This window comes from Vicugna pacos, chromosome 4 (genome assembly GCF_048564905.1).
Source record: "Vicugna pacos chromosome 4, VicPac4, whole genome shotgun sequence".
Taxonomy (NCBI): Eukaryota; Metazoa; Chordata; class Mammalia; order Artiodactyla; family Camelidae; genus Vicugna; species Vicugna pacos.
The window spans coordinates 55260844-55275269 of NC_132990.1; the positions used below are offsets into that span (position 1 = coordinate 55260844).

The following is a 14426-nucleotide window of genomic DNA, read 5'->3' on the forward strand; positions in this document are numbered from 1 at the left end:
CCAAATCCACCCAGATTCTCATCAGTACTTCCTGATCCAGGCATGTTCTGCTAAAGCAAACTTTAATACTGCGGCGTTAGAGAAGGGATACACTGAGCAGGATTCACATTTCTAGGGAAAAGATTTTCTGGCTACACCTTATCTGGAGAACCCCTAGTTATTCCTCATGACACTCTCCAGAAGCTGGCCCCTGCCCAGCTGGTGTCCCTCCTGAGAACAGGTGCTCCTGCAGACTGCCACCTGCCCGGTGCACCCTTCACATACGATACTACATTCTCACCACCAGGTTCACTTCTGCAGTTGCCAAACCTCAGAGCAGCTAAGATTCACTTAGGGACCATGTTAAAATGCAGTTTCTTGGGCCTAATTCTCAGAGATGCTGAAATATGGCCCTAGAATGAGGCCTTGAAAAAATCTACATTTTAGTAAGGCTCCCTTGTATTTCTAATGCAGGGGCCTGGGGACCATGCTTTTAGGAATGTTGTTTTGTTTGCATATTACCTCCACCAGACCAGGCCTCTGAGACACAGAACATGTTTTCTCTCTGTATCCTGGTGCCCAGATCAGGCAAAGCACTGCTCATCAGTGAATGGTGGCTGGATAATAAGTACCAGGAGATGGCATCGGAGCTGGGAAGATTCCAGAAGTATCTGAGCAGCATCACAGGAGATTTCCTTTTAGCTGTGCAGGTCCAAGAAGGGCCCTGAGATATTAGGATGATCCCCAGACTGCACCCCAAAAGTAAACAGGACGCCTGGTCACTAGCAGTATACTCCCAGGGACACAAAGTGACACCCAGGGTGTCCCAGGACCAGGCAGGGGTAAACAGGACTAAGGATAGGAAAGCTAGTGGCTTCAATTGAGGTCTGGAGTGGAAAGCCAGACACTGATCACTGTGGGACAACAGACAAGGCACCACACTGGGACTCAGAAAACCTGGGCTGTGTATCCATTTGTTTGCCAGGTCATTTCACCTCGCTGTGTCTCCACTGTCTCACCTATAAAGTGAGGTGCAAAAAGAACGACCTCTCTGAGCCCTGGACAGAATGGAATACACACGTGAGCTTGACCCTCAGTGACCAGGCAAGTCACAGACCCCTCCTGAGGGTAAAAAGGCACAGCAGCACACGGTCACGGTGCCCGTGAACTTCAGAACAGTCTCCTCCCTCCGCAGAAGGGAGGCTGGCCCTGGCTGCACACACACTGGGTCTGGGTCACGAGGGCGACACACTTGAGACCAGGGAGCACGCGCAGCACGTTTACAAGATGTTTCTGTTGTGTCAACTGGCTCTGAGGATGAGCACAGCTGGATGTGATCAAACTCCAGCCGCCTCTCAGTGAATCGCCTAGATGAGACAGAAGAACCAAGAGGCTGATTAAACAGTCAACAATCCTTGGCAGTGCACGTGCACGGGGTGGTGAGGTTGCCGGGTGGGGAGGCAGCAGGGAGGACCAAAGATCCATGGCTATGAAGAACTTGCATTCTTCTGGTCACATGGTTGCCACACACGTGGACTCAGATTCACACATCACCACCAACAAGCTGCAGACAGTGTGGACGCAGGAAGGCAATGCAGTCAGTGCAATGATTCTCTCAACCTTGGCTCATTAGACTCTCAGAAGGGGCTTGACAAATCTCTCAATGCCCAGGCCACACACACACCCCCTTTCCCCCAACAACTTCCAGGTGAGTAGAACTTCTGGGGCTAAGACTAGGCATTAGAATTTTATAAAACTCCCCAGGGTGATTCCAGCCGAGTTTGGGAAACAACAGTGTGAGGAAAAGATCAGGGGTGTGGGACCAGAAAAACCTAATTTTGATGCTGGACTCTGCTGTTCGTGAACTCTGTGGCTTTGAGAAGTTCATTTTGCCTTTCTGAGCCCAAGATTGCTTACCTAGGCAGTAAGGATAACCGTGCCCACCTTTCAAAAGTAGGAGGATTAGAGAAATTTGCACGTAAAGCATGAATAGTGAGCAAAGGGCTCATGGTAGGTGCTCAAGAAATGGTAGTAACTTTGCGATTATTGAGAAGGGTATATTTCTCTCACTTTACCAGTGTGCCACAGTGAAGCGTAGAGAAAAGGGAAGAGCTCAGGCACTGCCCTCAAAGAACTTCCAAGGCTGACAAGGGAGACGAAGAAGCAAATCAACAGACAAAGCAGAAGGTGGGATGAGGAAGCCAGAGGAAGGCAGCTTCATGGAAGCATTTGACCCCAGTGAGGCTTATGTGCAAGTGTAGGGGAGTCAAGCTGAAGGGGCTGAAGCCAAATTCTGAAAAAGATCAGAGAGCCACAAATTTCCAGAGGCTATGGCTGGTGAGGAGAGGACAGGAAGGCCTCCCAGGATGGCAGGACCTAGGACACCCTGTAGACATAGTGCTGTGTACACAAGGTTCTCAATAAATGTTTCTGATGAATAAAGAAATGTACAAGCAGATAAACATAGAGGAGATTCCTTAAAACCTAAGATTTTGCGGAACAGGATAGGAGAAGGAAGAGGACAAGGTATGGTATGAGGCCAGAGTAGGGTGACCTTGTACCTCTGGTCTAAGTTTGCTCCATTATGTTGTTGGCAGGGAAATGAGTGGAGAAGCCAAGAACATTGAGAAGGCCTGATGTCTGAAGCAGCCCTTCACCTCTTGGCCTAGCTAACTCTGACCCCTTCTTTCTGACTTGGGCCATGAGTCATCTCCTCCAGGAAGCCTGCCCTGACCTCCCCGCTCTCAAGCTGGATCAGGTGGCCATCCTCTGGGCGCTAAATGGCCTCCTATGCATGCTTCCCTCGATCTGTGGTTTTCTGAAATCACATCTTTCTCCCCAGAAGAACAGGAGTATCTGAGGGCCAAGACTTTGAAACTCCAAAACATGGCAGTGCCTGGCACAGAAGAGGCACCCCATAAATGGTGGGTGATGAAGGAATGAATGAACAAAAATGAGTGACTAAATTAACGAACTGAGGTGATCTGCTGCAGGTAGGGAAGAGTGAAACAGGATATGAGTGTGAAACCAGGACAAGAAAGCACTAGAGAGACTCTAAGCCCCCTGAGCTGCATCAGCCCAGGTCAGGAAGATAGTCAGGTGAGTGGGAGCTGGAAGCAGGGCGTGGGATGTGTCAATAACAGGATAAGTGGGGGTGACAACAGCATCTTCCTCACTGGGCTGAGCTAGGGGTTAAATGAGAAAATGCACCTGAAATGCCAGCATAATGCCTGGAACCCAGAAAAGTTCTCTATAAAGGCTGACTAATACCATCATCACTTTCCGGAAAGACACCTCATTAGCTTCATTGCTACTTTGACCCTGAAGCATATGCTTTCAGATTAGATAAGAGCACAGAAGTGACTTTGCCAACCAAGTCAATGTTGAATTTATGATCTAAGGTACGTGTGTGGGTGCTCATGTGCGTGTGTATGCATGCATGTGTGTATGTGTCATGGATTCACCTGGCTGCGTTCCTGAATTATTGAATTTTTTCTGCTGATACTGTCTATAAGGTGAAGAAAAGGTCGAAGGTGACTAATTTGTCTATTCTGAACTTTGTAGAAGAATAAAGAAACCTAGCATTTCACAGAGAACCCACAGGAATGATCACCTCTATGGGATCACAGCAAGGATGGGCCAGGGTGGGTCAGGGTGGAAGATGACCAGTAAGAAAAACCAGTCTTTGGACAAAAGACAGAACACTTAGTGGAAAAGACAGTTGCTTACTTGGCCATTCAGCTTTGCTCACGGGACCTGACATACCCTTGGTTTTCTTATCGGTAGGTTCTTATCTGTGTGGGTTGTAGAAGATGATCTCAGAGGTCTTCTCATCCTTGGCATTGAAAGGTACTCTTGGGGTAAAACTAAGCCAGCCCTGGACACGGCATCAGAAGATCTGAATGCAGGTCCCAGCTCTGTTGTTCCCATGAACCTCACTTTTCCCCTTCTCTGAATCTCTCTGGCCCCCGGTTTCCTTAGACGTAAGATGGGATTAATAACATTCACAGGTTGTGAAAACCGAGATCAAGAAAATGCAAGTACTCTTTCAGAGGGAAAGAGCCCCGAGAGTTTTCATGGGTAACTGAGAGGATACAGATGCTGTCAAAGAGCATGGTCATCAGGCAGCGGGACCGGATACAAAATTAAACATGAGTCCCTGCTGCCCGCAGAGCAGACAGAGAGTCACTATCCAGAAAAGGCCCCAAGAGCATTTCTGCTGCCCTCTCTCCCAGATGGACCAAAATCCACTCAACTCAGCCTCCTTGGTTTTGCCTGGAGGTTTTGCCAAAGGAGGCCTGTCCTTTTCCAGAGAGCTTTGCTTTGGGTGCCGGGAGGATGGGCAAAGAAAAGAAGAAAAAAACCATTCAGGAGCTTGGAGTCTGAAGAACAAAACAAGTGAAATGTGTGTTTGTGGGCTGAGGACAAACAGGACAGAGTCCTCAGTTTCTTGCCAGTGCTCTGGGCCAGGTCTCCCTGAGCAGCAAGCTCAGGAAACACTTCACAGCAGGCGGGGAGCGGCGGTGGGCGGGAGAGGCACCGCACCAGGGGGATGCTCTCCTGGCCACGAAGCGTTCCTTCTGCTGCCTTCCAGCCGGCCTGAGTGCAGCGGAGGAGAAGGGGGCGGGGAAGGAGGGGGGAGGAGGCAGCGCAGCAGCGGCAGGAAGGCGGGGGGAGGGAAGCCCGCAGCAGAGCCGGCCGGGTTACTCTCGGTCAGTGCCCTCCCGTCCCCCGCTCGGGTTTCAAGATCGCTGTCTTCTCTTTTGTTCAACATGAAAAGAAACCACAGCAATCATCTGCTCGAGAAGTGGGTGGAGAAGGCAAATGAGAAAAAAGGAGAAGTAGAACGAGATCACGTCAGCTTCCAAGGCCCTGATACTTTTCTTTAAAGGACCGCAGGGGGTCTCCCAGCCCTGACCCGCGGCCAGACTCTCACTCCTGGCTTTACTCAGCCTAAGTCGGGCCTCATCAAGGAGACCTCGAACATTTCTTTGCCAGAAAAGGGGTGGGAATCAACAGACTCAGGTGGCTTCTGGCGAACTTTTTTGTTGTTTTGGTTTGTCTTCCTGATGCTAGGTCTCCACTTTCCCCTTCAAGGATAGCTCCGCCTGCTTCACCCAGATGGCTGGACCCTTTCTGGGAAAACAAGGGCTTCTTGGGGAAGCGCAGGGCTCTGGAGAAGGGGGTAAGGCAAGGCCACCTGGCTGCTCCCTGAGCCGGGATCCTGGGGTACACACAGCCTAGGGGCCTCCCTGCTGTAAATCTGGCCCTGGGGCTCCTAACCTAGGAGACACCTCCTTCTCTGCAACGGGGGCTTGCTGAGGGACGCCAAGACATACTTAAAAGATCCCAGATTCTGGAGTCTGGCTAAACTGGTTCATATCTCAGTTCCAGAATTTTCCAGTGATGTAGCCTTAGAGAAGTCACTTAGGCTCTCTGAGCCTGCATTTTACTCTAAATGGAGGTTGACCTCAGTAAGGCTGTGGGTTAAGTATACACTAATGACACTAAGTGTGTGGAGTACCCTGGATACTGATTCACACACACTGCAAGAGAAAATATAAGCTGAAAAACTGAACAAGTTCAAAACAAGTTAATAAGGTCTTGGATGACACTTATGTGAAGGGTTCCACAGAAAAACCAGAATATTTAGAATTAACCCCTATATGGGTTATGCTTCCTGAACCCTTTGAGGCAAGTACCAGGGAAGCCAGGGTCTTCTCTGGAGACCAATGGGAGCATCACAACCGAGGAACCACATATTCCTCATTCTACATGTAATGAAACTTGCATTAGTTCAACAAACTTCTAAGTAGCTATTGAACCCAAAACACTAGAGCTATGGTTCAAAGTAGCAGTACTTCCTGGAGCTCCTGAAGGCAGGAGCCTGTAGGAAAAGAGATGCTGTATAAAGATATGATCCCTGCCCTTGCCTTCCAAGAGGAGATGGACAGAGGGTTAGGTGAGCAGAACAGTGAGCCTCCAGCCGTCTCTGCTGCTCCATAATCACTCATCATTGAAATCGGGGGATGGAAAGAGACATGACATGTCTTTCCCAGATCCAGCTACTAAGGCGACAGCATACCTATGTCTTACTAAGAAGTGGGCAAGGTGGGAGAGGTTGTCAGTGGCCCCTGAAACAAAGACTGACATCAGCTGGACCCTAAAGAGCCAGTGGGGGCTGCGGCCCCAGAGGGAGAGGGTGGACAGTTCATGCTGTCCAGGAGCTCCCTGAATGCAGAGCGGGTGGCGGGCACAGTCGGGCTGGCTTAGGGAGCCCAGAAGGAAAGGAAAGGTAACACTGAGGAGGTAGCACTGGCCCCAGTGAGTTCTGGAGAAAGAGAGGAAGAGACAAGGAACTGACATTAGACAAAGCAAGAAAACAGCTGGGACATTTCTGCGTTTGTTTTTCTGCGTCTCAGTGCAACCATGATTAAGAGGGCTAGAAAAGGGAAGCTTTCGAGGAGAAACAAACTGGACTCCCAAATTGCTCTTTGCCACCCACAAGGTACATAAATCTCATGCTGGAAAAGCAAGGGACATGAAACACTGTTCTCGATGTTAACAATCCAAACTCTTTAAAGGCAATCATATTGTGTGGTACATGCCATCCTATAATTGAGTACAATTGTGTTTTCTATTCTTGTCTGGGTAAAGCTGACCTTTGATTCCCTTTAGTTTCAACACAGCAGTACAGCACTGCATCCCCCTGACGGCAGCCCAGCCGGGCCCTACCCTGGAAGGAAACCAACAGCCTGGGCTTTGAGACACTGCCTGCCTTTGACAGGTCTGGGAAACTTTCAAAATATGAAACACTAAGGCCCCCAACTAGAACTTCTGATAAGTGCACATGGACCGGAATTGCAATCACCCAAAGATTTCATGGAATTTCCAGTTTGATGACATAACGCTGACACATTGTCATCTGATCTCCCAAGATGATCCACGGGCCCACAAGAACAGAAAACAAAGTTGGAGGCTGCAGCCTCAACTTCAGCAGCAGCCTACATGGAAGAAGGGGTTCAGGCAGGGAAGGAGAAGTGGCGGTGAGTCACAGGATATTCTTTTTAAACAAGCCTTGGGGAACGTTCCACCCATGCCTGTTACCCATGAAGCCAGGAAGTGGAGGAAATCTGGCAGTTCTCTTGGAAGCCCTTGTCTCCTCTCTGATCCCAGCCCATCCATGCCCAGTACCCTGAGACCTGGGAAAAATTCTGGCTACTCTGGGCTGCTCCCTTTCAGCTGTAATAACATGCAAGCCAAGTATGAAAGTCTGGAGTTCTAGTCCTATTCCTGCCCTTTGCCAGCTGTGCTTCCTTAGGCAAGTTACTTAGCCTTTCTGAACTTCCGTTCCTTTATGTGCACAAAAAGGAACAAAATTCTCTGCTTTACATGATGGTTGTGCAATGAACTGTAGTACAAGCCTGGTGCTCATGACATGCCTGATACTGTGCTAACTGCTTTATGATTAGTATCTCATTACTCCTCACAGCATCCCTAAGAGAGGATTGGTTATCTCCATCCTGAGGAAACAGACACAGAGATGCTACAGAATTATCTGAGGTCATCTAGCTGGTAAACAGCAGAGCCAGGACCTGAACCAAGGCAGTCTGGCTGCCAAGTGGTACCGCCCCAGTGGATGTTTACAACGTGATAATTTTACAACCCTTTCCCTCAACTCCCTGCTACAGCCAACTACCTTGCCATGTCACCAAAGCCTGCCCTGCCCTCAGGGGATCAAATCTTTCTGACTTTCAAAGATCAAAAGAGAATCAAAGGTCCATACATTGAGTTCTCAGAATTATCAGTAAACCAGCAGCCAGAAACTTACAATCCACTTCCCTACGTAAAATCCAGCGTAACCCTCAGGACTTATTTCACAAAAGTCTTGGTCAGAGCCATATCAAAAAGGCCAAACAAGCCAGATCTGAACCCTGAATATACAGAAAATGACAGCCATGCCACTGACACTCAAAAATCTAGCCAAAGGAATGGAGAAACTCAAGACCCATGTTGGGGTGTCAGGATGTCTGCAGCAATGCCCTGGATCTCCCCTCCAGTCCTTCCCCTTTCCAACCCCCGACCTCAAAGATGTGGGATGTCTTCCAAAGGGACATCTCCAGCCCAGTGACAAAATGCCCAAATCTTCCTTGTTCTTTCCTGGCAAAGTTCTCATAAGCTTCAGAGGTCTCTACGTTCTGGAAAGAAAGCATTACAGAAGCCCCTGAATCAGGGGCTGTGGGAAGCCAGCTGTAACCCTAGTCCCCCTCGGGGGAAGCTGAGTTAAAGTACTCAACTTCAGGTAGCACAGTTCTCCTAAGGAGTGCCATTCACAGGGATGATGGCACACAAGGCATCCTCAGAAATGTGTGGTCTTGTGGCCTTAAGTACAGCCTGAAAGCTCTCCCTTAACTTCCCCACTACCTGGCTTGGCCCAATTCAGCAGGTCCAGAAAAATGATCTGAAGTCCCCCAGAGCACCTCCTGGGCTTCTATTAAAAGACACTGGTGGAGCTGTAATTTGAGACGGGGCCAGATACGTACAGAGCAAAGATCTTGGCTGAGAATGAAAGTTGCTGAGTTCCATGCACAGGGGAGATTGGGGGTCTGGCACCCAGCCATACCACAGAACCCACAGCTCTGTCCGTTGGGCCAGGCCACAGCTGATAAAGACAGAGAACTCTCATAGCACCCCCACCAGCCAGGGAATTGTCCTTGGAGCAGCAGAAGTAACAGTGAGGCTGAGGGAGCCGTCATGGGATGAAGCAGTAGATAACAGCCCAGCTCCCTGGGGGAGTTAGGAGACCTGGGGCGGGCTGGCAAGAAGCCTCAGCCCCAGGATGTGTACTTCCCAACTTTCAGCCAAGCAGGAAGCTCTGCCCGCCACATATGGGGCCATCTCAAGAGGGGCCTGGGCCCCCAGTGCCTCCTAGAGAGGAAGGAGGGTCTGCAGTCCAGACTCCAGGATTCAGGAGAGAAGCCGGGCACTGGGGCGAAGTGGACGTTTGAGCAGAAACGTTCGGCAGGAAGCAGGCTAATGAGCCCGCCAGGTGTCATGAGGACGGCATTTAAGTAGCTCTAAAGGGAATAAGCAGTAAAGGCAGAGAAGCAGAGCCCGGTCCTGATCTGAGCATCACTGGCCCCATCCGGAAGGCCTTAGTGCTGCGGGTCTGCTGATCACTAGGTCGGCTGGTCGGAAAACACCAGGACCCCAGTGAGGAGGCAGCAGGCGTGGGGTGGTGAGCAAGCCTGGAGGTCGGAGTGCAGGAGGGGGCTGAGGAGAGAGGTGCTTCTTCCCATCTCCCCAGGCCTCTGGCAGGGGCAGCTGCACGTGTGTGATGCCTGGAGTTGACACGGTTTGAGGGGGACTCTCTTTAAGAAAAAGGATATTTTCTTAAAATCCTACTTCGGCACTTTTTGATTGCTGGATCTCTATCATGGCCTTGGAAGGGGGCTAGGAATGTGGGACTTCTTCAGCTTCTCAGGAAATCCACTTCAAGCCTCTGGGTTCACGGCAGCCCTTCCTGTCAAGTTCTGGAAGGTAAACTTTGTGAAAGAAATAAACCAAGACTGTTCTTAAGAACTTCTGTCATTAATTTTAATTGAGACCCCCACTGACTTGAGTTCACATATAGGAATCAACTAGAAAATGACATATGCTGGGATTTTATACTTTTTAAAGTGCTTTCACTTGACCCTTAAAATACTCCATGAAGGAGAAAGGGCAGGTATCTTCATTCCATAAAGATCCACTGACTGCTTACCATGGGCCTGATTGTACTGCCCTACCTTGCGGACATGTGGGAGAGAGCCATAAACAAAGTCCAGCCCTGCCCTCAGGGGACTATAGGCAGAGGACAGATCACATCCCCAGTTAGTCCCAGGGGGATCCTCCATCCAAGTACTGACCAAGTTTTCAAGGTGAAACATATTCAGATTGTTTCATCAAAGTCCCAATTTTGAGGCAAGGAAAGTTGAGGCCCAGAGAGGTTGAACAGATTGGAAAAGTCACATAGTCAGCCAGCAACAGAAAGGGAGGTAAACTAATCAGATTAAGTGCGGGTCAACTATGTGCTAGGACCTTGCTCTCAGTCATCCACGATACCATTTGATCTAGTGCTTGACAACCTGCAGGGCAGCTAATCTCTATCTTCCAGGTAAACTGAGGGTCAGGACGAATCAAAACACACCCAAGGTCCACACTTAATGATGAACTGAATGTTCCCCAAATGAGTCTTCCTGTGAGGGGCAGCAAAGTCAGCAAAGACCTAGTTCACCATCTTGGTGATGTCACTCCCCCAAAACGAATCTTAAGACAAAGCCCAAAATTCCTTCTCTTACAACAGCACTTGCAAATCTTCAGTCATCTACAAACTACTCACAAGTTTCACCACATCCACAAAAAAGTATGTCTGCTTTAAATTAACTTCAATTTTTTTTTCCTATTTAACATCCTCTGAAACAGTAATACCCATGAAACTGCAATGTGATGTGGGTTAAAATTCGAAGCTGTCATCTCTGTACTGCTGGAAGTCATCTCAGATACCACACAAGGCTCGCTCGGAGAAACCCTCCTTCCTGCCAGGCTGCATCTCACAGACACAGAATCTAAACCTGTTACTTCCTCTAGAGTTTTTGAGAATATGTGCCACTTTTACGTTTCTTTTCGATTGTAGTCATGATAGCAACTTAAGAAGAACGAGTGCTCCTCACTTTGACTCCCAAACTTTGATGTAGCCCCGACTCAGCCTGGGTGGTTGTGGGTTTAGGAAGAAAATAATAAAATGTCCCAAAAGTTCCAGTGATGAGAAGACTGGGTAAGACCACCCTGTAAAGCTTCCTATGTGAGTTTCTTAACTAGGATGGTTTCAAGGATAATTAGATCTGTCTCTGACTTAACTCTTAAAACTGGAGGTCCTCCCATTTGGAGGATTAGTAGAACAGCACAAGAGAGCACTGCTTTCTACTAAGAGCACCGCACGGGGCAGTGGAGGTTTAGCTGGGTCCCTTTCCTGGAACATCCCTCCAGTGGCTGCGCAAACTTGGGAAACTCCCCCCCCACCGCCATCCCTGATCACAGTCTTTTCTAGAACAGACGTTCCATATGGACAGGGGCCATATTTGTTTTGTACACTTCTGTGTCCCAGCACCTAGAACAGTGGTTGGGACATATTAGATGTTCAATAAATATTGGCTGAATGTTTGAACCAATCCACCCTTTTATCTATAAATGAACTAAGTGGCCTCTAAGAGCCTATCCAACCAGTGGAAAGAAAACAATGCCCTAGCCCGGCAAACCATGGGACTAGAAGAGAGCAGAGACTCTCTGTCCACAAATTACCTGTGGACAGTCCAACGATTCAGCAGATGGAAGTGGAAGGAAAGAACAAAGAAGATAAGTCCTCTAGCCAGATCACAGACGCAGGAGCGCAGGGGCCCAGCACAGATGACAACGTGGGTTGGGAGATCTGTAAAGGCCTGAATGGCCCTGTCCAAACAGGTTGTGAGTCTCCAGTGGCCTGATCCAAACCTCAAGCCTTGGTTCCACAGCCAGCAACAACTTGGATGAGAATAAAGAGAGCTATTTATCAAATTCCTGCACAACAGGCAACAACAATATAATACACAGCAGAACCAGTAGTATGAAGCAACACAGGGACTCTAGCCATGTAAAATAGAAAAGAGAGAGATTTTCTCCCTTTAGGCTTAAAAAGCCAACAGCACAGTTCGGAGAACAAGTCATCTGCCATGCCGAGTATTTAAAAGGCTCTGCAGTTTGAGTTGACTGCACATGGAATATGAGTCAACAGCATGACGTGGATGCCAGGAAGCCTCCTGCAATCTCAGATTGCGTCAACAGAAATAGGGGGCTCAGAACAAGAGAGGCAAAAGTCCCTTTCTGCTCTGTGCTGGAAGACCGTTGTAATTTCTGATCAACTTTGAGAAAGACACAGACACAATGAAACACAGCCAACCAGAGGAGAGGCAGAGATGGGAGGACAGGGAAGGGGCCACATTCCAGAAGAGGAGTGGAGGACATGTATCCTAGAAAAAGGAAAGGCTTCGGAAGAGAAGGGAAAACACACAAGAGCTGTCTTTAAACATTTGAAGGGAACTAGACGAGCCTCAGTCTCTGGAAGGTACAGCAAACCAGTGAATACTGTCTGATAATCAGCTGCCAATACCCAGAATGAGCTGCCATGTGAGAGGCAGGTCCCCGCCTTGGGAAGTGGGTGTGTGAAAGGTAGGAAAGATTGATGAGGGCAGGGCTCTGGACCAAGGATCCTTCCCTTCCTGACAGCGACACTGCAAGAGAGCAGAGCCCACTGCGCTGTGAGCAGGGCTGTTGTACAGATAAACAGAGGTCTCTAAGCGGGAGCCGCACTGACATATCCAGCCTCGGACTCTCTCTGACAGCTAGAGTGTGATTCAGATTCGACAAAGAGCTACTGACTTCACCTCAGAAGAAGCCATGTTTCTGTGAGTTTCCCTCTGGACTGAGGCCTGGCTCAGTGCTGCAAGACAGGCAAAGCAAGGTGGAAGCATTGAAGAAGTAGCTGCAGGGCAGATAAGGGAACTTACTGGGTGAATGGAGAGTTCAGCAGATAGAGACAATCAGAATCAGAGATCTCTCTTTGGAGCTGTGCAGATAATGTTTTCTGAGCACAGGTTTGGTTTCTCTGCTCCATCCTAACTCATGTCTCTGGTTGCTGTGTGTCTAGGGAAGCCCCCACTGAGATCTGAAACTCTGCGTAACAACTTACCCACCATCAAAAGTGTTTCTCCTGCCGTGCAGTGGAGAGGCAAAGACCGAGGCAGGGTGCTCAGGAATGCATCACTGACACGCAGGAATAATAGTTGCTCCTTTTTATTGAACATCTACTGTGTGCCGGACATCATGGTAGGGTTTACATTTTACATTACAAGCTACCTGTTATTTATAGCTGAAAAAATCAAGACTCAGAGAGGTTGAACGGCTTGGCCAAGACAGCAGCACTCCAAAATAATCACAGCCCACGTTCACAGAGTGCTCCTACATGCCAGGAGCAGTTTTTAGACAATTAAATGTTTCATCTCCTTCACTCCCCACAACAATCCTATGAGCTAGGTTTCTTCACTTTACAGATGAGAAGAGTGGCCCACAAGCACCTAAAGGACTTACAGAGTCACCAAGCTACAAAGTAATACATCGTAGCACTCTGTCCTCTGGGTCACACCATCTCCTCAGTAGGAGAAACAACCCTAGCTCTGCCTCTGGTCCACCAGGCAGGGGACCCCCAGTAGATCGGGAAGGCCGACGTTTTGACTGGTGGTTGCGAACTCTGGTGTGTCCTATGCTGGGACAGGCACACGTGTGCAGGACAGGGCCCTACGTCTGGGGGTGGTCTGGCTGGGCACTCCTCCAAGCTGATCCAGGAGCCCAAGGGGGGCCACATCTGCCCCGATGTGAAACGACCCCCCACCCCCACCCCGCACCACCCCACACACAGTTTGGGCTCCCTTTGTCAGCAGGTCCCACGCTGCCTGCTGCCTCTTTTCCTGCCCAGGGAAAGCACAGTCCCACTGCCCAAGAGAAAGCTCCAGCCCAAGTCTGGCTTAAACTCTAGCACTTAACACCATTTCTTCTTTTGCCAAGTGGATCGCAAACTGGGAAGCGCCTCAACAAAAGCCGGCCTACCTCATCCCTCCCCAGATACTGAACTAAGTAAAAAAACTACTTTCCTAGAACAGTGGTGGCGGCTGACTCGTGATGGAAGCAATTTACCACTCATGCTGTTTAGAACCACCGGCGCATGGTGATGATAAAAAGCAGACTGCTTCAGTCGGTTTCATTATTGTTCGTAAACTCTCTACAGAGCACGCACGCCATCACTGCCTGCACCCGGGCCGGCTCCCACCACCCTCTACTCCGCAAGTGACTTCTGCAGCCAGTGCCCGGCCAGCAAGCTGCCTGCTCTCAGACGCTTCCAGGCGGCATGCCACAAACTGCCCACACACTCCCTGCATCAGAGATGCAGATGTCACTTTTTAAAGATCAAAGTTCAAATGCCCATCAAACTAAATCAAATGACACGGGGGAAGATGAACTACATTTTCCTTTGAGAAATGAATGCTTATCTTTCACTTTTCCATATCAAATTGCAACTGTAATTGCTCTTGTATGCACAGAAGTATCCTCTATCTATAAATGTGCCCATTCGCCGCAACCATATGGCCAATTCCAAAAAAACTGAGGTTGGCAGCACCCCGCACCCCTAACTGTCCTAACGCCAGGCCTGTGCCATCTCTCTCTGGGGGATTTTCTTCTGCATCCCCCGGAGGCCAGCACACTCATTGTCTCCCTAGTTTCTTCTCAAATACATCCTGCAGAGAAGCCTTACAGCCCAGCCACTGAGGGAAAAAAAATCCCATAGGGAGGAGCTAAAAGAAACACCAGGCCGCCTGGGC

At 49.2% G+C, this 14426-nt stretch overlaps 1 protein-coding gene across 1 annotated transcript in view; it reads right to left on the reverse strand.

The window, feature by feature from the left end:
- ABCA1 (ATP binding cassette subfamily A member 1) overlaps window positions 1-14426 on the reverse strand; it is a 126646-nt gene that overhangs the window by 76126 nt on the left and 36094 nt on the right. The window lies entirely within an intron of this gene.